General features: G+C 36.4%; 1 protein-coding gene across 1 annotated transcript in view; it reads right to left on the bottom strand.

Annotated features, from left to right (window-relative positions):
* Window positions 1-24,441, bottom strand: part of LOC6033816 (sodium-dependent phosphate transporter 2) — a 108,212-nt gene extending 83,771 nt beyond the window's left edge. The window contains exon 1 of the mRNA XM_038262508.1: window positions 23,744-24,441. The gene's annotated coding sequence lies outside the window, so the exon portion shown is untranslated. The remainder of the gene's footprint in view (window positions 1-23,743) is intronic.
* Between the last annotated feature and the right edge of the window lie 2,330 nt (window positions 24,442-26,771).

Genomic DNA, 26,771 nt, shown 5'->3' with positions numbered 1-26,771 from the left:
TGTGCCAGAATGTTCTGCATAGATTCAGCTTTTAAAATACGGAACCCTTAGAAGAGTCACGACTTCTAAAGTCACACTAACCATGGACCAAAATAATCATATTACAAATATGATCACAAAAAGTTAATGCCTTCACCAAGATTCAAACTGGTAGTAGTTCTGCAATAGGGTCCTAAAGCCCTATGTAAATTTTTATGTACAACGATAAAAAAACACGAATAAAAACCATTTCTGATCACTTTTTTTCCTTTTAACGCAAAAAAAAAAATATTGGCAAGACAACATTTTTTCGATGGATCAACTATGGTTCCCTTGGAAACAGCTGTCAAGTAGGACCTTTTCGTTCAAGAAGGACCGCGAGGTTAATTTTTCAAAATTGATTTAAAAATCCATTCTAAACTCTTTGTGGTCGTACAAAGGGTCATTGTACTCAGAAAAATAAGTTTTATCGCTGTAAACAATAATATCAGCAATCTAGGCTTCATTTTAGGACCCAATTCTCTGAGATTTCGGTCATTCAATTTTATTGTGTTTTTTAATCCGGCTGAAACTTTTATGGTGCTTTCGGTATGCCCAAAGAAGCCGCATCAATAGTTTGTCTAAATAATTTTCCATACAAATTTGCTGTCCATACAAAAATGATACATGAAAATTCAAAAATCTGTATCTTTTGAAGGAATTTTTTGATCGATGTGGTGTCTTCAGCAAAGTTGTAGGATAAGGATAAGGACTACACTGGATGATACACGGTAAAAAAAACTTTTCGGTGATTTTTAATTTCAGTTTTTGTCACTAAACTTTGATTTGCAAAAAATACTATTTTTATTTTTTCTATTTTCTGGTATGTTTGCCATAGGGACGTGGCGTTACATCGTGCTGCCATCTGGTTATTTTAAGTGCAAGAGTGGAAAAGTGCTGAGTCATCGTCTAAAAATAGACGGCGTCCTATCTCGCCCAGCTAAATGAAGTCGATAAAGTAGTCGGTTTCGATGAGAAAAAAGTGGAAAACGTGGTCTAAAAATAGCGACGCCATCCCCCTATTAGTTGCAATGTTAAAATAGGTTACGTTATCCATTAGTGGACCCCTTTCCTATAGTGGACCCTCTGAAAGGTTTTTGATGAAAAATTCAATAAAATCACGATTTCAAGCGTGTTGTAGTCTACAAATCATTTATTTGGCATGATCAGCATCATTTAAAACAATGTTGACTTACATTGAATTGTCCTTTTCACCAAAATAAGTGTTTTTAATTTGACATCTGAAATCAGCCATGGCCACTAGCATTTTCACAACAAAACTGCATTTATATTTTAGGATTGAATTAACCATCCAATCATTTTTTGACTGATTATTTTATTTCAGCAAGTCGCAAAAATGTAAGTTTAAGGATCTTTACTAAAATAAAGCGAAGAACTGCCATTTTCGAGCAAAAATAAGGGGGGTCCAATATAGGACAACGAAATCCAAACTTTTCCAAAAGTGGACCCCTGTTAATTTAACCTTCAAAAATGAAGAAAACTGTGTATTCAAGCAAAATTTTCTGAATAAAACATACAATAAATGCTTGTTGTTATCTACCTAAACGCATTTTTTCTTTCAATTATGAGAATAAATATAGCTGTTTCATGTTGAAAATACCAAAAATGCTGAAGCAGAAAGAATTTATAATTAATCAAAACTATAGTTAATTGTACTTAACTGAAGCATCATAATTGCAGTTTGAAATGATACTTTATAATAATAAATCAATAACAAAACATTTTTTTAAATCAACATGCGTGGTTTTATCAGCAACTGTAAACAAATCTATTATTTAGTTTGGGTCAACCATTTATGTAATTAATATGGAAAAACTTGCATCAAGATTACTTTTTAAAATTATTTTTATGTTTATAGTGGTTCTTGGAACGTTTTCTCTGATCTTTTTCGGAAATAAATGTGTGTTAAATGTTTGTTAGGTTTTTTGTTGTTTAAAGCTTAATTTGTTAACAAAACATATTTGTTTATAATGAAAAGTGAGCAAAATCCATCTTTTATTCATTATATCTATCTTTAGACCTACACCATGCATCAAAACATCAAATATCGGTTATTTTTGGTATCAAAATAACAGTTTGCCTATAGGGTCCACAATCGGGTTATGGACCCGGGTCCACTATAGGAAAATGGGGTCCATAACAAGGCAAAAAAACTTTTTTTCCAAATGGCTATTTTTCTGCTCAAAAACAAAAACTGATGAAACAAACAGTCAAAATTGTTCAAAAGACGTCAGATTTCATTGTTTTGTACATAGGGTTATGAAAAAGTGCTTAAAATATTGAAAATTTGTGAAAAATGTGCTTCGGCTCTACTAGGGGGTCCACTAATCTAATCTAATCAGACCCTAGCGCAGCCAATCTTTCGAAGGGATCCTGGAGAGTGCCTTAGGTTAGATGACGCCTAGCACTCTTCTTGTCATTTATTAACATTTGCAGTGCGCCATTGCATTAGAATGCATTGAAACATCACAAGCGTTAAAGCGGCCAGGCCTACTGCGTAAAGCCGTATCGCAGAGATGATTCGTAATTGGGTTGAGTTTGAGCACTGAGTGTTCTAACAACAACACAATTCTGAATCGACAGGGGAGGAGGAAGCGTGGGGACACACCACCATACGCTCCGAGATTTGGTTGTATTCGTTGGGAGCACCATGCTAAGAAGGTTTGGTACTCCGGGACCCTCTGGGATGGGACATTGTATTTCCACGAATGCCCTGGACACTATTTGCCGTGGTTATAGCGCCAGAACTCGCTCTCTGTAACAGTATTCCTAATTCCAGTCCAAGCTTACCAAGTCGTCATGGCCTAGTGGTTAGCATTTTTGCTTACCAACCCAAAGGACGGGGGATCGAACCCCGCCTCGAGCGACTTTGATTTTTCGTACATATTCATCATTTCAAATGCTGTGTACTTAACTTTCTCGTTGGGAGCAGATGGGAATCGAACCCAGCACCATTCGCTTACAAAGCGAACACCGTAACCAGTCAGCCACGGCCGCTCCTATCGCTCTACTAGGGGGTCCACTAATGGTTAAAATACCCTATGAAACATTCGTGAAATTTTCTGATCTTTTCGAAAAAAAACTTTCAATTTTCTTGAATAAAGACTTATAATTCATAAGGGCCTAATATTGAATGATTAAGAAAATATTGTATGATTAGCCCTATTGAAATGTTTGAGTTTTGATTTAAAATTTTTGAAAATTTTGTTTTTGAAGTGATAGGAAAATTTCACGAATGTTTCATATTTTAACATTGAAAATCGGACCATGGGTTGTTTCGGTGAGACTTAGAAAACATCAGTTTTCCTGTTTTTAAACCTTTGCATGGCAATATCTCAGCAACTAATGGTCGTATTAACTAAGCTCAAAAAAGCAAAATATAGAGAATTCAGTTTTTCAAAAATATATTTTTTTTTTCAAATCTGTTTTATTTATTTTCAAAAAATCAGTATTGATATAAAAAATCATAACTCGGTCAAGGATTTTTTGCCCGTTCTGGAAATTTCTGAAAAGTTGGCATTTGATGTCCCATGTAACATATCAAAAAATTGTTTTTTTTTTCAAATCAAAAAAAATAAAAATAGTGTTTTTTTGCAAATAAAAAAATAAAAAAAATATAAAAAAAATCATAACAAGGCATGGTCTTAACATTTGAATAAAAAGTGTTTTAAAGTGCATTTTACACCTGCCCAGTTGTTCTGCAATAATTAGTTTTCAAGATATCCAAGTATTGAAAAGATTTTTTTTTCGCCGAAAAAGAAAAACTTTTTGCGGTGCTGTACATTGAAATTCCACAAAAATTGAAAATATTTTTGATCGATCCCAGATATGCTTAATATGACTTAAAACGCAGGAAAATGCATTTCTTATTGTTTTTAGTTGATTAGACATCTATTTCGTTTAAAATTGTGAAGTTTTTTGAGACCGAACCGATGATTTTTCGAACCGATTTTGAAGGGGGCGACATAAGCTTTGAAAAATATTTGCAACGGCCTTTACGCAAAAAATAAATTGACGACAATTCTAGATTAGACTTGACGTAAGACCTTTTCTGTCAAAATGGGCAACGATTTTTTTTACATTTATTTAAAAATCGTTATAAATCCTTTGCGGTTGTACAAAGGATCATTGTTCTCAGAAAAAAAAGCTTCATCGGTCTAAATATCACAAATTTGAGCTTATCTTTAGGACCCAATTTGGCATGAAACCTTTTATTCACCAACTTCAGCCACGGGTATCAATGGGTTAATCTCTACTACATTCGCTCTGAATTGGCACATATGCTTAAAATACTCAGGGGGTAATTTCAGGTTGGCTTCATAATGGATACAAGTGTGAGAATAAAAGTGATTTCTAAGAACCCCCAGAAGAACAAAAAATCTATCAGATTCTTAGGGATTTCTCCAGATATTGCCCAATAAATGAAACGTGTCCAAAGGCTCCGTCGGTTTCTTCTCCGCGCAGCTCGAAAATCAAACCAAAAAATATTTCGTCACCAAAAATCTGCATGAAAACCTTAGTGGTTTGCAAAACAACAACGAAAAACTGCATGAAATCTGCCTAACTGCCTGAAAATCAGCAGTTTTTCCTCACAGCAACTCGAAATCCTTGATGTTTTGTTTCAAAAACATTAGTTTTTAGGCTAGCGCGGAGAAGAACAAGATGCCCCGTCGCCGGCGAGATGGCCATTTTTCTTTGAATCGACAATAAATAGAAAAATGTCTTCCATCGTCATCCATCAATCGACGCTACCACAAGTAGCTGATGGCCTTCAGTTCTCTGCTGTTTAGCATTGCCGGCACGTTGCCATTCTTCGTGTTGGTTTAAAGTGCCCCGTAACGACTCGCACAGGTCAAGCGGGATTAAACGTGCAAAGACTGCTGCTCCAAATTTTCTCACTCTCTCCATAAACGAGCAACTTGTAACACCACACCGCCACCACCACCAACATCACGAGGTTTATGCTACCATACACAGTTCTTCGCAACAGAGTACTGTCAGCTGGGGCAAATAGGGACACGCAGGGTGCAAAAGAACAGCTGTTTTGTTCATGTTTTACAAACAATATTTTGTTTAGGCAGCGCCAAACTTACACACAACGAATGTCCCCATTTGCCCCAGTTGACGGTACACCGACTAGGTGGACAAATCGGAAGATGTAGGCACACGCCACAAATAGCTGAGCATACGGCAGTAGAAAAATCACCACCATCCGGTCGGTCGTCGGTCGGCTAGACGACGATGTAGTACGACTCGTGTGACGTAAAAGACGCGCTCCACTATGGGCCATCTCCTTACAAACAGGCGGCCAAATTATTTTTTTGCTTTTTAAATGTTTTTTCATACAAATTTGGGTTATTGTATGGTATTGAAATGATATACGTCGATTTTTATGACTTTTCATGTTTTTCAATAGTTGATTGTTTATAATAAATAGTCTTTTCATACATTTGCAAGTGCATCAGAATTGCGTGTATATTGTATTGCAAGTTTATATTATTAAATTATGGATAAGCTAATACATCCCCACTTTAAGGACACAACCCCTCCCTCCTGTTTCTTTCACCCCCCCCCCCCTCTCCTCCCCTCCAACAAAATTTTGTTAAGCGTAATAAATTCATTTTAAGTCAAATATTTATTATTTACTGCTGTGTGTTTCTTTTTGTGAGTCCATGCCATATAACTTGAGACCTTCGGTACGAATACCTTATTTTGACTAAGGTACTCAATGTAGGCAACAGAAAATTCCAATAAAGTCATTTCGAACTTCTTGAAACCAGGTATTGATTTTTGAAGCGACGATGCCCACGAAGTAGGTAGCAAAGCAAGTGAAATAAACGGGCGCATATGTAGATTGCAGCAAATTTTGATAAAACGTAAATGTTCAAAATGGCATATCTCCGAAAACGCAAAAATCGCAGGCTGGAAATTTCAGCAATGTTAGATTATAATCCAATCTTTCAAGTGATCTTAGTTTCATGTTTAGCATCGGTTAGCAAAAAAAGTACTCGATTAACAAACACAAAAAAATATGATTTGTCAAAAAAATGCTCCAGTTATTCGATGAAAACTTCAGTTTTTGGTTTAGAAACTACATTTTATCTATTAATAGTTTCAAAGCTTATCTCATTACCTTTCCAACGATGTATATTTGTCCTAGTAAAACATTTAAAATGGCTGAGCTATGTTAAAATTAAACAATCAGCCTTTTTTACGAAAAACGCTAGTTTTTTACTCCATTTTTTGACTTTCAGCTTGCGTATCTCCGTAATGAACAAACTTAGAGCTTTGAAAATTTGGATTTTTCTTAGTTAGAATGTTTACTTTCGAGAAAAATATTTGGAGAAGGTCACTTTTTTGAAACTTGGCCACCCAATGTACCATAGTGCGCTCGAAAGATCAATAACCAGTCCCAATGACATCTTTGGTGCTCGGGTTTTTTTTCTGCGTAGAGCAACTTGTCTGTAAATTAAGCGCCGGTTGATATGTTAAGTGACCATACCACACACTGGATGAACTTGATTTCACCCGTAACCATGTAACCATGGAAGTTTTTAAGAAAGTTTACGTTACTTTATAATAATAATTTAAAAAAAATAGGGAAATGTTGAAATGTTGAATAGGTAACAGTCATTGGTCACCAACGGCGCCCGCCATGTCAGTTTGTAGACCTCGATTTTAAGGGACGGGAATGTTAGTTAGCGCAGGTTGCTACTGCTCTTGCAATTTATTCTAGTTTAAACTAGTTAAATTTCTTTCAATAATTCTGTGTGATCCCATACAAGCCTAAGAATAACTAAATTATACAAAATTGTATGTTATAACAAGTTTCTTGACCGCATTACAATCAATTAAATTGCTTTTTATTAGTTCTGACTGTTTTAAACTTATTTGTCACTATTGATTTTACCGCACTTTGAAAAATCAAGAAAGGTCAATAAGATTCCTGAACATTTTTTGTATCATCTTAAATGCTTCTGTGTCGGTTGTGGCAGCTTGTAATAAATAGTGTTTAATTATTTTCCCAAAAATACCCCATTTTTGTATACATTTTGGTCTGTAAAAACGCTCGTACTCCATCAATGTGGATGAAATTTGGTCACATGTGCAAAAAGAAGCAGTTGAAAATAGGGTCACATCTCAGAGAAATTAGATCTCAAAGTTTTGGTGCACTGATACTACAATGGGCGTTAGATGGTTAAACACGTGTTGGATGGATTATTCTTGGGATTTGTCTTTTTTTAAGACCATGTGAAAATTATAAGCTAGTTCAGGAGACCTTGATTTATGGTTTCAGGTCTAAAAGGGTTGAGGAAATCCCAAATTTTGCGTTGCGTAATAAAAGAACACTCCCTTTGACCAAATCGGCTCAAAAATTTTGTTATGAATTATTAAGCCGATTCCGTGTGCATGACGAAGGCCAATTTTCAAAAAGTTTATTTTAAAAACAGTTGAAAATATTTTTAACTTTTTCATATTTTTGTTTAACCAGAACGACAACTTTTAATTATTTTTTTAAACAACTTTCCAAAATTTTGCGGCGCTTGGGTTTTTTATTGGATTTTACAATAAAAATGTTATAGATTACTTATCCAACAACGATGCGCATTATTTTTCCGGGCAATCATGGAAAGGTCATTTGATTACCCAAAAACGGGTCAATGTGGCGGGCATTTAACGCTCAATTGACCCTTTTTTTCTTAAAAATCTTATAAATTTTGATGGAATTGACCAAATTGGATGCTTCGGGTTGCAATAGATCCAGATTTTCCATATTTTGAGCTGTCAGATGGGGGTTAATATGGTCTTTTTTACCAGAAATATGGGTTTTAAGGGTGTTGAATGTTAAGGGCATGATCCCCTAGGTGTACTAGGTCCGAATCCCAAATATTTGGTTTTTGCCAGTTTTGAGCCCCTTAACGATTTTTGCATTTTTCAAAAATTTCATGAGCTCATAGTTCGTGTTCCAGGGAACAACTCTGCCGAAGAAAAACTCAAAGTGCACGTATTTCTGGGAACCCCAAACATCAAGCTTCTCCTGGAGTGCGGAGTCATTTTTGTCATTTGTTATCCGTCAGTGTTATCCGATGGTTTCAAAGGTTCAAATCATGAAAAAAAATCAGAATTTGTGTAACTTTTGTCTAGAATTTAGAAAATATTCTGGTAAGTGAATAGCGAAGGAAGGAGGATAGACAGACAAAAAGCGTTACCACACAATCTTAAATATTTGGAAAGGAGAAGTTCGTTTCTTCAGCAAACTCTCAAGATGCTACGGTCCTGATAAATGCAACTCAAAACTATTTTTCAATTAACGAGGATTATGCACCGAAAGTGCTCTCGTTCCGGTCGTTCTCGTCGTTACAAGAGCCAAAGAAGCAGAAAATTGCAAAGAAATGAGAGGAAAGGGGTGGGATAAAACTGCTCCCACGTGGCAGGGGGATGCCACCCCGCACTTGAAAAATCTGTTGCACATTTCACTTTTGACACAATAATGGCCTTCTAATGGCAAAGATCAAGGATGATGCCCTTTCGGGAGGAGGCAAGTGGCGCGCATAAGCAAGCAAGCCCGTTCACGGTTGGATGGTGATGGAGTGTGAAGGTTTGTCCCCCGGTCGAGAAGACGTGAAATTAATTGGTTTTGGATTGGCACACCGGGCACTTTCGTAACGCTGCAGGTGCCCCGCCGCCACTGTCCACTGTTGCAAGGTTATGCATTTTGCGCAAAGGTCGGAAATTGCCTAGTATTTTTTTTTTGAATTCTGCTACGCCGCCAACATTTTTCATTAAACGTTAAATTTCGCTTTGCAATTGTTTGTCGTTACTTTTTTCTTCTTTATCCCAATCAAACAGCTGAATCTTTTTGATGGTTCTATCGATGTTGTTATTGGAGCGATATAGTTTGGCATTTCTCCAAGCAAAATGGGAGTAATTTTCGCTCGTACACGAGTGCCAAAAAAAGAAATATTATTAACCGGTCCATCATCGCGTGCTCGTGCAGTGTAGTTTTGGATGCAGCGCCAAATTCGCCGCCCGTTGCGTGGGGGGAAGTAAACAACGAGCAATTTAAGCAGATTTTATTTCCAGCCGATGAAATGCGATGCCAAAGGGTGAAATGTGACCTTCAGGAATTTGTCTCAAAGTTTAATTTGATCCGTTCTAGTTGGGTGTTTCGAGTAACCGTTTAAATGCTGTCCTTTTTTCATATTTAAATGGTCGAAAATCATATTATGCATCTTTTGTCATTCTAAAAAATTAGTTTGTGTTTTTACTAAAACTTAGCATAAAAGAGCATAAACTTAAAATAAAAGAGCATAAAACAATGTCGTATTCTGGGCATCAAAGCAGCATATTCCTATAATTTACATTCAAATATCAAAATATTATGACCCGGTTTGGTGGTGTAGGGGTAAGCGTGATTGCCTCTCACCCAGTTTATGCTCAACTATTTTTGTAGCGGCGAAATAGCCGAGTGGGTTGGGGCGCGGACTTGATAATCTGAACATGACTCTCGCCAGATTGATGTTATTTTTGGGGTGAGCAGACCTGATTTTTTTCTTCGGTACATGCTTTTTGTGTACACGTTTTCTCATACAAAGTTACATGACCGATTCTTCGGCTTCTTTTCAAAAAAAATTTTCAGCGTTTTGGCTGTAGTGGCAAAATAAAAGAAGAAACCCCCCAATGTTATTACATATTTGGAAAGATAATTGATTTTCCTACAAAGAAATATCATGCAGAATAAACCATATAGTACCTGTGCTTCCCCTGAAATAAAAATGTAGCGTGACGAGACAACATCGTAAAACTGGACTTTTAAAAGGCACACTACAAAAATCGCTACAGTTTTGCCAGTTTGATTTTTAAAAACTTTTGCTCTTCTACACATTATCACAAATTAAAAAACAAATCTTTTGCTCCTTGAACTGAAAGAATTGGATGAAATTTGAGTTTTTGCCAGCCATTTCTTTTCGTGACGGGACAACGAAAGGAGCAGATTTATGAAAAAGCTCCTCTTCTATTCAATGACTTGCAGACCTTATTTCGAGCCAAACATTTCATTAGGGCACAAAACCAAAACGTAAACATTCGGGATTATTACACTATTCCATTCATTAGTACACTCCCTACATGCCCTCCAAGAATCAGATTGATAACAAACAATTCCTATTGAAAAAATCAAAAACTCAAAAGGGCCCATAACAATGTTCACTCCGAACCAGAAAAAAAGTTCAATTGTGCCCTTTTCTTTTTCGTTAGTTTTTCGTAGTTGAGGAACTTTCTATGTTATAAAGTGAACTTTTCATACATTATTGACACTAATTCACTTCAAAACAACGTTTGGTTTACGTTTCACCAAAGATTTCTGCAGAAAAAAAACTTCGCCGAAACACAATATTTAATACGGTCCCGCGGATGCTGTTCAGTACACATTTGAAGAATTTTTATGTTTCACATGCTTTATTCTCACCATTCGATCACAAAACTTCACAAACTAACATAATAGGCTTAGTGATTTTTCACGCTCGAAAATTGCAAATTTCACGGGGACCACAATTTCAAAACACCAAATTTCACGCAAATTTCGCGGATCTTTAAAAATGTTCAAATGACTCTGAAAATCCTATGTTTAAATAACAGAAACTACTTTTTATGCTTCATTATATATTATTCTTCAATAAACTAAAAAAAAATAACTTAATTTGAATGCGACACAAAAAATTTCTCCCAATTTAAAAAAAAAAATCTTCCTGGTTTAGGTTGGGCTCTACACATATTTTGAAACAAAATGTAGGACACGCGTATTCTCATTTGCTGAACTGCTCTTTTAATATTCGACTAATAAAGCTTAAATGTTTTCGCTAATTTGCTTCTGTTATATCATTTTATTTTTTATTGAATTTAATATCAAAGCAAAGTTTAACAATCTTCTACGGTCAAAATGAATAAAATAATTTGAATTTTCTGTGACATTTAGCCAATTAAACATATTTTTTAAGGGTTTTATCTCACTTTTCAAAAACTAAATTTAACAATTAGCAAAAATCATTTTTAACAAAATTTAAATTTTTATTCTAAATGAGAAAGGAAAACAAAAAAAGTAATATTTTTTAACTTTCACTGGAATAATTCGCAATTCGCAATTTTCAGTGTAAGAACGGGCCTTGACCGATCTTATGCACTAGGTTCCCGACGAACACGCACTGCCCTTACACCTACATCTCACCCTTGCTCTGAGTCAGTACGAGCAACACGCTAGAACACGCTTTGAGTGTTCGTGCCAGGCATGCACACCTTCTTTTCCGGTTACGCATTTTAACTCGGCCGGGGGTGGTACATTACGTAGGGTTTGATGTAAGTATAAGCGCCTAACCATTTATAGTGTGCCTATCAATCTTCATTAAAGCAAGTACTGTTTTAGTTTTAGTTTGAATTCAAAAACTAGTTGTTATTCTACTGTGTATTGCTTTCTCCTGAAATATTCTCTTATGTTAAGTCGTGTTTATCTGTTGCTATTTCTTTTGTCGCGGTGCTGTGTTACAATATTTTGGTCCTAAGCATTTTAGAAAAGTTTTTCAAAAGTACAATAGTAATATTTGTGTTAATCCTTTAATCATTCCATAAATTGAGTAAGGGCTCGAACCTCACTTGCTTAAGAAAAGGGTGAAGTTTCAAAACAATGGACAGTGAAGGAAATATACTATGTAAAGAATCAATAGTAAAAGGAAGATAGTAATTTATGAAGTAGATATAGAAATTAACAATAGTTAATAAAAAGAGGTAACAAACAAGCTTAGATTGTATTGAGGGCAATTTACAGGGAAGATGAGAAATTATTCAAATAGATAAATAAAGAAAAGACACATGATAAACAAAATTGACATCGCTGCCAAATTAAGGGAAAGCAGACAGTTTGTTGCAGCAGCATCAATTGGTAAAATAGAGTGGAAAAGCGTTGAGAAATAAGAGAATCAAATGAATAAAATCGAAATCAAATGGAGGATAGTAAACAGAAGCCGCGTTAGAAAATCAGTGAAACAAAATAAACAGAAGATAGGTGGTAGCTGAGAATGAAGAGAAGAGAAACCCCGTTGTGCGATGTTTCAGGTACATCCACAGCAGTTGACTCAACATACTGCGAATCAAAACAATACCGTCTACAATCACAAATTACTTCCCTTTCCCACATTGTCGCGCCCTTTCTTTTAGCCGTCTCTACTCTGACCCTCGCTGGTCAAAGGTTTACGAGTCGTTTCCACAGGCCACCAGCTAGGTTACACCTTGTCATCATGATGACTAAACCAAGCCAACGTGGAGGTAAGAAAATAGGACACTTGCAAGGAACCAGAGCCATGCCGTTTTGTCCAAACAGCACTACGGATGTAGTTGGGCTCCTTCCGGGATGTTCCTCGCCTAGGTGTGTCAACCGACGAGTATCATCAGTATCATGCACCCTTGGCCTGCTTTTTAACTTTCACTGGAATAATCCACCCAAATAAACAAATAGTGTTAAAATTAAGGAGGCCTAAAATGAAAATTTGATATGTTTTTAAAATATGATTCCAAAGAAAAAAAAAATTTAAAAGAATTAAGCTTAAAATAAAAGGAAATTTTAAGCTTAATTCTTTTAATTTCTTCCAAAACTCAACCATTCAAATAAAATAGTAGTAAAAGTTTTAATACAGCGAATGAAAATATTACTATATTTAGCTAGTTTAAAAAAAACTCAAATACTGAATATTTCTTCAAATAGTTCGTATCAACTTGACATACATGTATATTCAAGCTTTTAAATTGAAACTAATAATATAAGTTATTAAAAAAAAAGGATTTGAGAAAATTGATAAGTTTCACGAAATCGTCAAAAATTACTAACCCTATATTAGTAATTAAACCAGGGTATTCACTCGCTTAATTCTACAGTAGTTCTTTAAGTTATTTTTATTCTTTTTGAATTTGATTAAATATTTTGAGAAAAATCGTTACATTTTCACACAAACATAAAATTTCACGGGATTTCGCGGAAAAAGCCAAATTTCACGGATTTCACGCTGCCCGCGAAATCGTGAAATTTCACTAACCCTAAACATAATGTTCGCTGAATTCCTCATTATTTCTAACTGAACAAAAGGTCCCATAAACATCATTCAACACAACAATCGTATGACAGCGCTTTAGTGCCCTTTCAATTCTCTTTGAAATTGCATCTAGAAAGGGCCCATTATGAACAACAGTTGGAAAGTTAAAAGGGCCTAATAACGAGATTTTTTTAAATAATGACTTTTATTGCGAAAATCAACATAAATTAAAAAGCATTCAAGCAGAGTTGAGGATAATGATGTGTTTTATCGTATCATAAGTAAAAATACCATCAGTCAAGCTTCTTTTTTAAATAGGAATTGAAACAAGTTGTGCACTTTTTGCAAGCGATTTTCTCGAATCGCGATTTTTGGTTTTGTGCCCTAATGAAATGTTTGGCTCGATTTGGTCAATGTTCTTGGCTTTTAAGGTAAGAAAACGCATTTAAAGCACATTGCAATTATTGGTGCTTTAAATGCGTTTTCTTACCTTAAAAGCCAAGAACATTGACCAAATCGAGCCAAACATTTCATTAGGGCACAAAACCAAAAATCGCGATTCGAGAAAATCGCTTGCAAAATAATAAAAATGATTTTTTTCATATTAAAAATCATATTGAAAATTGAAAAAATGTGACATTTTGGTGTAGCTTCGCTAAGAATCGGTCACATGCTTTTTCTCACAAAGGTGATGTGCATGATTTTGCATGAGATTTTACCATCGGATTTTTTGCTGTGTAGAGTCGCTGTTCGGCAGTCAGACTAACAATCCAAAGATCGTCAGTTCGAATCCCAGGGTGGATGGAAGCTTAGGTGTAAAAAAATGTTTGCAATTGCCTCAACAATCAAGCCTTCGGACACCTAGTTTTTTTTTATGTTTTCGGGAGAAGTAACCGGAGGACCGGAAAAGTTCACGGTGTTCCCGAGGGTGTTGGTGAAATAAAGTGTACTTTGTGTTAAATGAAAGCACCAGCATGTGCTGCCGAAGTGTCCAGTTGCTAACACCGCCAAGAAAGTCGTTCCGGACCGGGTCGAAGTTAAAAAGTGCTTTCGGAAGTGGCAAAATCACCTGCCCGGGAGAAGTGAAAGGACAGCGGAATAAGTGCATCGCCGGAACCTCTTCCTCATCCTTCTGCCCCACGGCCGATGCGGAAGAAGATGTTGTTTAGCGAGAAGAAATCATCAGCCGCCGCTGCTGGTGCGGAACGACCGTTGACTTCTCCCGGACAGATGATTTTGCCACTTCCGAAAGCACTTGTGAATTTCGACTCGGTCCGGAACGACTTTGTTGGCGGTGTTTTCAGTTGGACACTTGGGTAGCAATTCTTCTTCTCCTCCTCCTCCTCCTCCTCCTCCTCCTCCTCCTCCTCCTCCTCCTCCTCCTCCTCCTCCTCCTCCTCCTCCTCCTCCTCCTCCTCCTCCTCCTCCTCCTCCTCCTCCTCCTCCTCCTCCTCCTCCTCCTCCTCCTCCTCCTCCTCCTCCTCCTCCTCCTCCTCCTCCTCCTTCTTTTCAGCGGGAAAAAATCTTCAACGAGCCGTTGAAACCCTCAGAAAGTTGGTAAGATTGATAAACAAATTCTCCCCAAAACTAGTAATCGATCGATCTAATCGACCTTCCTCCCTCCACAGGCTGCGACGCCGTCCTCTTCCACCAGATCTCCAGTCACCTCAGATTGCACCACGACGGCAAGAAAAGCTGCCCGGGACAAGACGCATCAACCCAACTCGAACTCCGTCGAGCATCCTGGAGCCGATAGCGGTCAAGCTTCGGTCCTGCAGAAAGCGCTGAACACCCACAAACACACACCACATTACACTCTACCACCTAGAATTTTAAAACTCTAAAATTCTAAAATTCTAAAATTCTAAAATTCTAAAATTCTAAAATTCTAAAATTCTAAAATTCTAAAATTCTAAAATTCTAAAATTCTAAAATTCTAAAATTCTAAAATTCTAAAATTCTAAAATTCTAAAATTCTAAAATTCTAAAATTCTAAAATTCTAAAATTCTAAAATTTAAAATTCTAAAATTCTAAAATTCTAAAATTCTAAAATTCTAAAATTCTAAAATTTAAAATTCTAAAATTCTAAAATTCTAAAATTCTAAAATTCTAAAATTCTAAAATTCTAAATTTAAAATTCTAAAATTCTAAAATTCTAAAATTCTAAAATTCTAAAATTCTAAAATTCTAAAATTCTAAAATTCTAAAATTCTAAAATTCTAAAATTCTAAAATTCTAAAATTCTAAAATTTAAAATTCTAAAATTCTAAAATTTAAAATTTTAAAATTCTAAAATTCTAAAATTCTAAAATTCTAAAATTCTAAAATTCTAAAATTCTAAAATTCTAAAATTCTAAAATTCTAAAATTCTAAAATTCTAAAATTCTAAAATTCTAAAATTTTAAAATTCTAAAATTCTAAAATTCTAAAATTCTAAAATTCTAAAATTCTAAAATTCTAAAATTCTAAAATTCTGAAATTCTAAAATTCTAAAATTCTAATATTCTAAAATTCTAAAATTCTAAAATTCTAATATTCTAAAATTCTAAAATTCTAAAATTCTAAAATTCTAAAATTCTAAAATTCTAAAATTCTAAAATTCTAAAATTCTAAAATTCTAAAATTCTAAAATTCTAAAATTCTAAAATTCTAAAATTCTAAAATTCTAAAATTCTAAAATTCTGAAATTCTAAAATTCTAAAATTCTAAAATTCTAAAATTCTAAAATTCTAAAATTCTAAAATTCTAAAATTCTAAAATTCTAAGATTCTGAAATTCTAAAATTAAAAATACCCAAATTCTCAAATTCTCAAATTCCCAAATTCTCAAATTCCCAAATTCCTAAATTCCTAAATTCCTAAATTCCTAAATTCCCAAATTCTTAAATTCCAAAATTCTAAAATTCCCAAATTCTTAAATTCCCAAATTCTTAAATTCCCAAATTCCCAAATTCCCATATTCCCAAATTAACAAATTCACAAGCAAATTCATTTATTCCCAAATTTACCAATTCCCGAATTCTCAAATTCTTAAATTCCCAAATTCCAAATTCACAAATTCCCAAATTCCGTAATTCTAAATTTCCCAAAATTCCCAAATTCTTAAATTTCCAACTTCCCAAATTAACAAATTCACTAATTCCCAGATTCTCCAATTCCCAAATTTTCAAATTCCCAAATTCTTAAATTCCCAGATTTCCAAATTCCCAAATTTCCAAATTCACAAATTTCCAAATTAACAAATTCTTAAATTCCCAAATTCCAAAATTAACAAATCCCCAAATTCCCCGATTCCCAAATTCCTAAATTCCCCAAATCCCAAATTCCCCAATTCCCAAATTCCTGAATTCCTTAATTCTCAAATTCCTAAATTCCCAAATTCACAAATTTCTAAATTCCTAAATTCTCAAATTCTCAAATTCCCAAATTCCGAATTTCTTAAATTCCCAAATTATCAAATTCAAAAATTCTTAAATTCCTGAATTCCCAAATTCCCAAATTCACAAATTCCCAAATTCTCAACTTCCCAAATTAACAAATTCACTAATTCCCAAATTCCCCAATTCCCAAATTTTCAAATTCCCAAATTCTTAAATTCCCAGATTTCCAAATTCCCAAATTCCCAAATTCACAAATTCTTAAATTCCCAAATTCCAAAATTAACAAATCCCCAAATTCCCCAATTCCCAAATTCCTTAATTCCCAAATTCCTGAATTCCAAATTCCTGAATTCTCAAATTCCTTAATTCCCAAATTCCCAAATTCCCTAATTTCTAAATTCTTAAATTCTCAAATTCCCAAATTCCCAATTTCTTATATTCCCAAATTCAAAAATTCTTCAATTACTAAATTCCCGAATTCACAAATTCACAAATTCCCAAATTCCAAAATTCCCAAATTCCTAAATTCTTAATTTCCCAAATTCTCAAATTTCAAAATCCCAAATTCCCAAATTCACAGATTCCCAAATTCCCAAATTCTTAAATTCCCAAACTCCCAAATTCACAAAATCCCAAATTCTTTAATTCCCAAATTCCCAAATTCCTAAATTCCTGAATTCCTAAATTCTTAAATTCCTAAATTCCTCAATTCCTGAATTCCTAGATTCCTAATTTCCTGAATTTCTAAATTCTTAAATTCCTAAATTCCCAAATTCCCAAATTCTCAAATTTTCAAATTCTCAAATTCCCAAAATCCCAAATTCCCAAATTCCTTAATTCTCAAATTCCTTAATTCTCAAATTCCAAAATTCCCAAATTCTTACATTCCCAAATTCTCTATTTCCTATGTTCCTAAATTCCTAAATTCCTGAATTCTTAAATTCCTAAATTCCTAAATTTTTAAATTCCTTAATTCCTAAATTCCTAAATTCCAAATTCCTGAATTTCTAAATTTCTAAATTCCCAAATTCCCAAATTCCCAAATCCCCAGATTCCCAAATTCACAAATTCTCAAATTCCCAAATACGTAAATTCCCAAATTCCCAAATTAATAAATTCACTAATTCCCAAATTCCACAATTCCCAAATTTTCAAATTCCCAAATTCCCAAATTCTTAAATTCCCAAATTTTTAAATTCCCAAATTCTCAAATTCCCAAATTCTCAATTTTAAATCCCAAATTCACAAATTCTCAAATTTCTAAATTCCCAAATTCTTAAAATCCCATATTCACAAATTCACATTTTCCCAAATTCCCAAATTCTTAAATTCCCAAATTCCAAAATTATCAAATTCTTAAATTCCCAAATTCCTTAATTCCTAAATTCTCAAATTCCTAAATTCCTAAATTCTCAAATTCCTTAGTTCTTAAATTCCTAAATTCCAATTTCTTAAATTTCTAAATTACCAAATTCTCAAATTTCCAAATTCCTAAATTCCTAAATCCTCAAATTCCTGAATTCCCATATCCCCAAATTCCCAAATTCACAAATTCCCAAATTCTCAAATTCCCAAATTCCCAAATCGCCAAATTCGCAAATTCCCAAATTCCTAAATTCTCAAATTCCTAAATTCCCAAATCCCCAAATCCCCAAATTCTTCAATTCCCAAAATCCCAAATTCCCAAATTCTTAAATTCCTTAATTCCTTAATTCCTAAATTCCTAAATTCCTAAATTCCTAAATTCCTAAATTCCTAAATTCCTAAATTCCCAAATTCCCAAATTCCCAAATTCCCAAATTCCTTAATTCCTTAATTCCTTTATTCCTAAATTCCTAAATTCCTAAATTCCTAAATTCCTAAATTCCTAAATTCCTAAATTCCTAAATTCATAAATTCCTAAATTCCCAAATTCCCAAATTCCCAAATTCCCAAATTCCCAAATTCCCAAATTCCTTAATTCCTTAATTCCTTAATTCCTAAATCTCAAAATCCCACATTATCAGGTTCTTGAATTCCTAAATTTTCTTATTTCGATATTCCCAAATCTCTAAAATAACATAATACCAAGTTCCTAAAATCACAAATTCCCTAATTTTGATTCGGGATTCCCAGATTCAGAAAATCCCATATTCCCAAAAACTCCACATTCTTCAATTCCCAGATCCCCATGTTTCCTGATTGTAAAAACACTAATTTCTTGTATTCCCATATTCCAAACAAACACACACACACACACACTCACACACTCACACAAAGATTAGTTGCCTCAATAAATAAAAAAAACGAATCAACTGTTTTACTGAACCAAAAGAAATATCCAACGGACAATTCAAAAACCAAAACCAACGGTCAATTCAAAAACCGATTAAACCGCCACCCTTCGTTTGGGATGGCTGCGTGCTTTTTGTTTTGAGCCAGGCGTACCCAATCGTCACGCTTCAGAATCGAGAACATTGTTGTCGATTTCAATGCAAATGTTACCGGACGACTGGTCGACAACATTACGAAACGAATTTTAGAGCAAATCGACAACAATGTTGTCGATTTCCCGGACAGGATTTCTATCCGTGTATTTGTAAGAAAACACGTCATTTTTTGTATTTTAGAAAGACCTTTGAGGAATTTGACATTTCCAATGAGCCCAAAACATTGAAGATCTGACAACCCTATCAAAAGTTATTAGCATTTAAGTGTTATTTATACATTATTTTAAGCCGGTTCTCAGATATTTTGATGAATAAGATGCGCGGAGCTCCAACGAGCACAAAAGATTGAAGTTATAACAAACCTATCATGAGAAATGTATAATAAAGCTTTATTTGGTAAACATGTTACGGGGGAATGATTCTATTTTGACTGAATGTATTTACTATATGAATGTGAGGAAGGCATCAACTGCCTAAAGGTGGATTAGGTAACGTTTTTTTTTTTTGTTAAATTTGAACCCGACAAAAAGGTATTCCACCATCGTTAATCTCATATGAATACAACCAAAAGTTCTATACGTACAACACTGTTCAAGAATTACGAACCAAATCAGAACGACGATTGCATAACAATCAGCTCATAAGTGACCAACGTCGTTCTCGTGTATTCTTCGTAAGTCGTAGTTCGGCACAAAACGAACTCCGAAAGACGACACCTTAACAATTCCGATGCGTAATCAATGTTTCAGCAGAGAATACGTTCGAAGAATTTAAGCTTGCTTTCCCATGGCTCAGAACGGAGCGTCGATGCCCTTCGAGGGAGCTTTTTTTTTTTTGCTTGCCCCAGCCAGCGAGGAAAATGCATCGTAATCCATTTCAGTCACCCCAAACGAAACCCGGTGGGGAAGAGCTCGGTCACACGTGGATCTTTGCCTAATGTGGTGGTGGTGGTGATGTTCTGTTGGTGTTTTTCTTCCGAACGAACGTTCCTCCAAGGTTTTGGCAAATAAAACGTGCCCAAACATACGCGCACGCATAGTTGTGTGCGTGAGTTTTCTTCTTATTCTCTTGCGGGAGGACGTTCATCAGTGTTGGCAGTCTGTTGCTCTACTTTTACCAAACTTTTACGTTCTTATCGAGAAATTAACCAACTGATACTGACTATTTCGTGGAGAATAACTTTCAAGACCAATTGGCTACGATAGCTCCGAGAGAATAGACGTGTTGTGACGTGCGCGCAAAAGGCAAAGTTGCTTGCGTAGAGTTTTTTGACGGATGGAGGTGGAAGAGACCTCCGAGACGGATGATTTTCAACTCATCCACCGAAATCGGAAGCGGAAGAAGTCCCTTGAGGTCACCGGAGCTATCGTCGGAGATGAAAAAGTTAAGCAGAATCTGCTCAACAACAAGTTCAGCCCGCTAGCGGAAAACAAAAACAACAACAATGCCAGCCCAGTAGGTGGAGGAGACGTCCCGGCGGTTCCACCATTCGGCCAATCGGCAGGTAAACAAAAGCAACCACCTTTTGTGGTGAAGAACACCAAGGATTTTTACAAGCTCGTGGCGATAGTAAAGAGTTGTAAATTTGGTTTCGATCCTATTTACAAACTAACCCGATTTGGAACCAAGGTGACCTGCTTCTCTGACAAAGATTTTGACAAGTTACAGGAGCTTCTCCAGAGGAAGAAAGTGGTATTTTACACCCACGCCCGAAGAAGCGAACGATTTCACCGGGTCGTTGTTCGTGGTTTACCTGATCAACTGAAATCGGATGAGGTCAAGTACCTGCTGAAGAGGGATACACCAATCGGAAGAAGCTCTCTGCAATGAATGTTGGGGCAAGCACTATCATCCGGTGGGAGGCTTACCGGAACAAGCAGCCGAACGTGACCCAGTGCAGGAACTGCTTGCAGCTGGGTCATGGAACCAGGAACTGTCACCTCAAGGGGAGGTGCAACAACTGTGGGGGTCCCCACAAGACGGACGAGTGCAAAGTCCAAGAAGCAGAGCCGAAGCGGTGTGCCAACTGCTCTGGAGCCCACGAAGCCAAGGACCGCAGCTGCCCCAAGCGTGCGGACTTCATCCGGAGGCGCCAGCAGGCGTCGAAACCGAAACCGCCGGCAAGGAAGGCGGAGAAGCAGAGTCCAGCAGTTCCGGCGTTCACGCCGGCGGAGTTCCCTTCGCTGCCGGGCGCAGTTCCGGACGGAAAATTGAAGGATCGCCCTCGCACCGCAGGAAGAAGCCAAGGAAGCAGTGGCTCCCGAGACGGTGGAGCAACGAAGGAGGAAGCCGGGGAGGTGCTCTAAGTTCGGCTGAACTGTGGGGCATTTTCTCCGAGTACATCGGCAGGTTCAAGACCTGCAAGACCCGCTTGGACCAAGTAGCCCTCGTCAGTTACATGATCTCCAAGTATGGAGTTTAAGGAGTTTTTTGTTTTTTTTTTTTTTTTTTTTGTTATACATTAGTTATTTAACGATCCTCGGTCCCAACCTGGTCACAGCACCTAAAAGGACCTAATAAAAATAAGTTATGAATTAAAAAAAACTTTCAAGACAAGTCACTCTTTTCTCTAGATACCTACTTGTAATAGAGACCACAAAAAAAATCTGGGGGTCGTTAATGTGGATGGTTTGATTTGATTGAGCAATTTTCGAAAATAGTAAATAAAAGACGCTTTACTCTTCATTAAATGAATAGTATTACTAAAACTGCCAGTTGGAATAAATTATTACGATCAACGAATTTTAACGAAAAGGAAACAGAGCACCTAGTAAACGATTGTGCCTAATTAAAACAATAACTTAAACAAACTAAACCGGCGGTGTGCCTTCCGATCAACGATGATAACCCAAGTAGCACACTTTGTTCGCCAAAAGATTTCCGAACTTGTTGTTCAACTCATTTACTATGTTTTCCCAACGTCCCTGAGAACTCTTGAACGCTGAAAAAAGCGCTTGTTTTTCTTTTGTTTAACATCTCTTAACCCGTTGGAAATGTGCATGGTTTAACTAAGTTTTACCAGCGCACAACCAGCGCACGTCCTACTTGCATAGAGAACGTTTGTTAAACATGCCATAAGAACTCTTAACTATAAGATTCTGAACCGGGTTGGATAACGTCGTTAGAACCGTTTAACAACATTCTTCCTTCAAGATTCAGAAGGGAGTAATGCAAACGTTTTGATAACCGTTCAAGAACATATCGTGGCAGACAAGAATGTTAAACAGGCGTTCGTTTAAATTTTTTTTTTCCTAATTTAATCCTTTTTTTGTGAGTAATGCCGCTTTACGATACTTTAACAACTAGTTTTTAGTAATTTATTAGTTTGGACAGGAATACGTTATTTATGAATGATAATAATAATATATTATGAATGATGGATAATAAAAAAATATCAGCCATAAAAAATCATTCCATTTCCTAATTATGCCTTCGGAATATTTTTTTTTTCGATTATGTTTGAGTCTTGGTAGAGGGTCACTTTTCTAAAAGCCCAAACGATATCATAAAGTATTTTTTTGCAATTCCGTCGTGAAACTACTTACTTTTCCTGTCATTCTTGAACGACGAAATAGCCTACTTTTCTGTACCAAAAATAATAGAATCGAATAGCAACTCTTTTCAAAATAAATGCTGAAAAGTTCTACTTTTCAGCACTGAAATGGGTGCTGAAAAGTTGAACTTTTCAGCACTTGTTTCGAAAAGTAACACTTTTCAACATTTTTTTTGATTTTAACGATTTATTGACAAAATACATGAAATTTCGACCTAATATTTCACTCAATGGGTGTTTCTCGAAATTGCAAAAAAATTTGTATGGAACTCGTTGCAAAACTTGATTTTTTCAGCACTCGTCGTATTTATCCAACTCGGTGAACCTCGTTGGATAAATGTACGACTCGTGCTGAAAAAATCCTCTTTTTGCAACGTGTTGCATAAACTACTATTTTGCAATTACGTCGTGAAACTACTTACTTTTCCTGTCATTCTTGAACGACGAAATAGCCTACTTTTCTGTACCAAAAATAACAGAATCGAATAGCAACACTTTTCAAAAAAAAAAATGCTGAAAGTTCTACTTTTCAGCACTCAAAAATCAAAGCAATCCACTTTAACGACCCCGGGTTTTTTGTGGGCTCTGTTACAAGTTTCTGCTCATTTCTAGGCGTCCGAAGGTTTTGTGTGGTGAGTCACCCAAAACCTCTTTTACGCAAATGGACCGACGTTTTACTTTCCCATCCGATAGAAGGCCAAGAAATGGGTGCTGAAAAGTTGAACTTTTCAGCACTTGTTTCGAAAAGTAACACTTTTCAACATTTTTTTGATTTAAACGATTTATTGACAAAATACATGAAAATTTGACATAAAATTTCACTCAATGTGTGTTTTTTGGAATTGCAAAAAAATGTTTTATGGAACTCGTTGCAAAACTTGATTTTTTCAGCACTCTTCGTATTTATTCAACTCGGTGAACCTCGTTGGATAAATGTACGACTCGTGCTAAAAAAATCCTCTTTTTGCAACTTGTTGCATAAACTACTATTGTCGTAATGTCAAAAACTGGCCGTTGAAAAGAAATTAACAAAACAGCTGTTTTAGTACAACAGTGTTATTTTTGGCATCACTGGCTGTGGGCAATGTTTACATGTGTAAATCCACACCAACACATGTACAGCAAGCCTAGCTTCACACTCACACCACCGCGCGCTTATTTTTGCCCTGTCAAAAAGGAAACACCTCGCACACGTTTTTCTCTCCAGCCCAATGATTCATTTTTGCACAATTTCCGACAACACTAAATTTGCGAAATAAAACTTACTTGAGCGTTATTCAGAAAAATACTCCTCACCGCACACGATCTTATGGATGGGGACTCGAGGAAAAATCCAATGATTTTCGTTGACGTCTGGAAAATGCAATTTCCGCGCACACACACTGTCAATCCGGAAATTTCTTCCTCGTGGTTTTTCTTCCTTTTCACGGTCAAACCGCGGCGGGATTGGAAATTTACGGGCAGATTCACGGTTTTCGACACGAATTCTCCAGCTGGAACGCGACGAGTTTTCCGGAAAACTGGATTTTACACGAAATCCTGGCGTTTAGAACGAAATCAAACGATTTTTCGGCTGATAACTTTTGGCTCTCTCCCTCTCTCTCTCTCTCTCTTTCTCTCGCTCTACCGACTGACAGTCGATTTTTTCCGTTTCACTTTTGCAAACGAGAAGCAAAAACAACCGCGCGCGTCTTGGACAAGGAAAATTCACCCACGCAGATTTTCCCGGAAAATGACTTCTAAATAATCAGCAGGCCTCGACTCGAATCAATCGCCGTCGGTTTTCCCGTTTTTTGCCCTCACACTCTCTCTCGCTCTCTTTCTCGCAACTCTTCCACAAACGGAGGAAAAAACGCACACAAACACGCACACCGACACGCCGGATTGGCACGGCCAGCAGCTCTCGGAGACTCTCGCACACGCGACGTGACGCACCACAACGACGATGATGAATGACGGAACAACGACTCCTCGACTCGAAGATGGGCCGCGCGGTCTGGCGAACAGGCCAAACAAAGACAAAAGCACGGAAAAAGGACGAAAGCATGCGATGCCGATGTCCATCCGAAAAGCTATAGCTCGAATGGGGGAGCGTCCAAAGAGCACGTGTGGTTTGGATTGGATGATGGCATAGTATTCAAAAATCGTAAATAAATCCATGAAACTAATAAATTAATAGATAAATTCCATGGAAATTGCAGTCACACAGAAAAATGTTTTGTAGAATCAGCCTGTACAAGGTTTGAATCAACAAAATTTTTGTTGAATATAATCAACGCCGATTTTGCGTTGAAACAAACCTTGATTTTCTCAATTCTACAAAAGTCTTTTGTTGTTTCGAAAAAGCTGCTTTGACGTTTAGCGTTGATTCAACAAAAATAATGATTTTCAAATCAACAATAGAGCTTTATGACGTTTCGCGTACGCACACTAGCGCACCATTTGATTTTGCTGGCAGACAAAATTTAACCTCACTTTATTTTCGTGTACGTACACGCAATACATACGTACGTAGATTACTCTATACGTTTTGTTGTTTCAAATATGCCTTGTTTTTCTGCGTGGTCATATACAGTCGACTCTCTGGTTGTCAATATCCATGGGACCGTCGAGAAAGAGAAGCATCAGTTTACAGAACGATGCAAAATGAAGACTCGATTGAAATTTGTTTTTTCTTGCTAACCAGCTATGGGAGCTAATCATGGCAACGTCCAGCAAACAAAAACAAAGAAATGTCAAACACCCTTCAAAGCTTCGTTTCTCAAAGAAAAATGTTTATGCAAGCCATGAGAAAGTGTAATTATTGACAACCGGAATAGATGTTTAAAGCAAATAGAATCGAAGGGACCGTCGAGGAAGAGATCCTTCAAGCAAGAGAAAATATCGAGGAATAAAGACAATCGAAGTATGCAGTTTGAAGGGACTGAAGAATTCATCGGTACATGGAGTAATATTGATATCGAGAAGATCGACAGCCAGAGAGCCGACTGTACTATAATTTTCAATCACAATCAAGGGGCTACCGAGTTCAGAACTTTTCTTTACCTTCTATATTTTTGTTTGTTTCTGTTTTTTCTATTCGTTTTTTATAAGATAAAATAAGTTTTATGAATCATAGAAAGTCCCATACGTCATACGTTATAGGACCTTTGCAAGAAAATAGAACTTTTAAAGAATGTTTTCAGAACTTCATACGATCAGGCCACATTTCATGGACGATCCCTCTCTCATCAATGTTTTTGTTTGTTCGTATCATCGGTTTCTGCATGCTCCGTTCCGCTCACTCTCACACACGATAATTCAGCATAATTGGGATCCACGCGTGCTGATTACGCGCCTTCTCACCCGAGTGTGCTTCTCTTTTTCTCCTTTTTCCCTGATGTGCTCTCGCTTGCGCAACGATTTGACAGTTTGTTTGCGTTTTCTGCGATTGCGCGCCAGCTAAATTCAGCACGGCAGCGTGGTCGGAAGGGCTGCCATTAATTCTCGAATTCTCTGGTTGAACTCACCTTTATTAGCGATGAATTCAAATCAAGATCAGCACACTTATCTAAGCCCGAGCTCACGCACACTAGCACACCATTTGTTTTGCTCTCGGTTTTTCTGGTCGGTACAAAATTTAACCTCAATCTTTTTCGTGTACGTACACGCAATAGGCTAGTATGCAGATCGGAAGGAAAGGGGTCAAGAAACAGCTTGACGAACAGCAGAACAAAGGAGATGGAGCGATGTCTTGGGGCTTTTCTTCACCCTCTCTGACTTGCTTGCGCTGCCGCTGCTGCCCATTTGATTTTTTTCTTGACCGGTTCCTTCCGAAGTGCGTATACCGCTAATACATGCGCACGTAGATAACTCTATGAGAAGTTCGGCAGCACTGAGATTTTTTTTTTGTTTTATTATTCAGGTTTTTAAGCGAAGATGGCGTTCGAAATGGTGAACGTCCAAAATGTCAAAATCGCGCAGTAGCACCAACATTAGGAAAAAAAATGTGGCTGTCATGCCATGGTACACTTTTTTCGTAATGTTGGTATTACCGCGTGATTTTGACATTTCGGGCGTTCATCATTCGAACGCCATTTTCGTTTAAAAACCTGGATAGAGAATTTTGGCTCAAGCCTCGTGTCGATCTGGCTCGAAATCGAACGTGAATCGAGTTGAGGATCGAGCCAAAATTATCAGGGGGAAGCTAAGATACTTAGAAGTTCAATTTTCGAGTAATTTTATAGCCTTTCCTCAGTGAGGAAGGCAAAAACTTTCCAAAGTGTACGGGTTTCTGTTTCAAGTCGATGGCTTG

This window comes from Culex quinquefasciatus, chromosome 3 (assembly GCF_015732765.1).
Source record: "Culex quinquefasciatus strain JHB chromosome 3, VPISU_Cqui_1.0_pri_paternal, whole genome shotgun sequence".
Taxonomy (NCBI): Eukaryota; Metazoa; Arthropoda; class Insecta; order Diptera; family Culicidae; genus Culex; species Culex quinquefasciatus.
The sequence above is the reverse complement of the archived record's forward strand: the minus strand, read 5'-3'. Positions and strand labels throughout refer to the sequence as shown.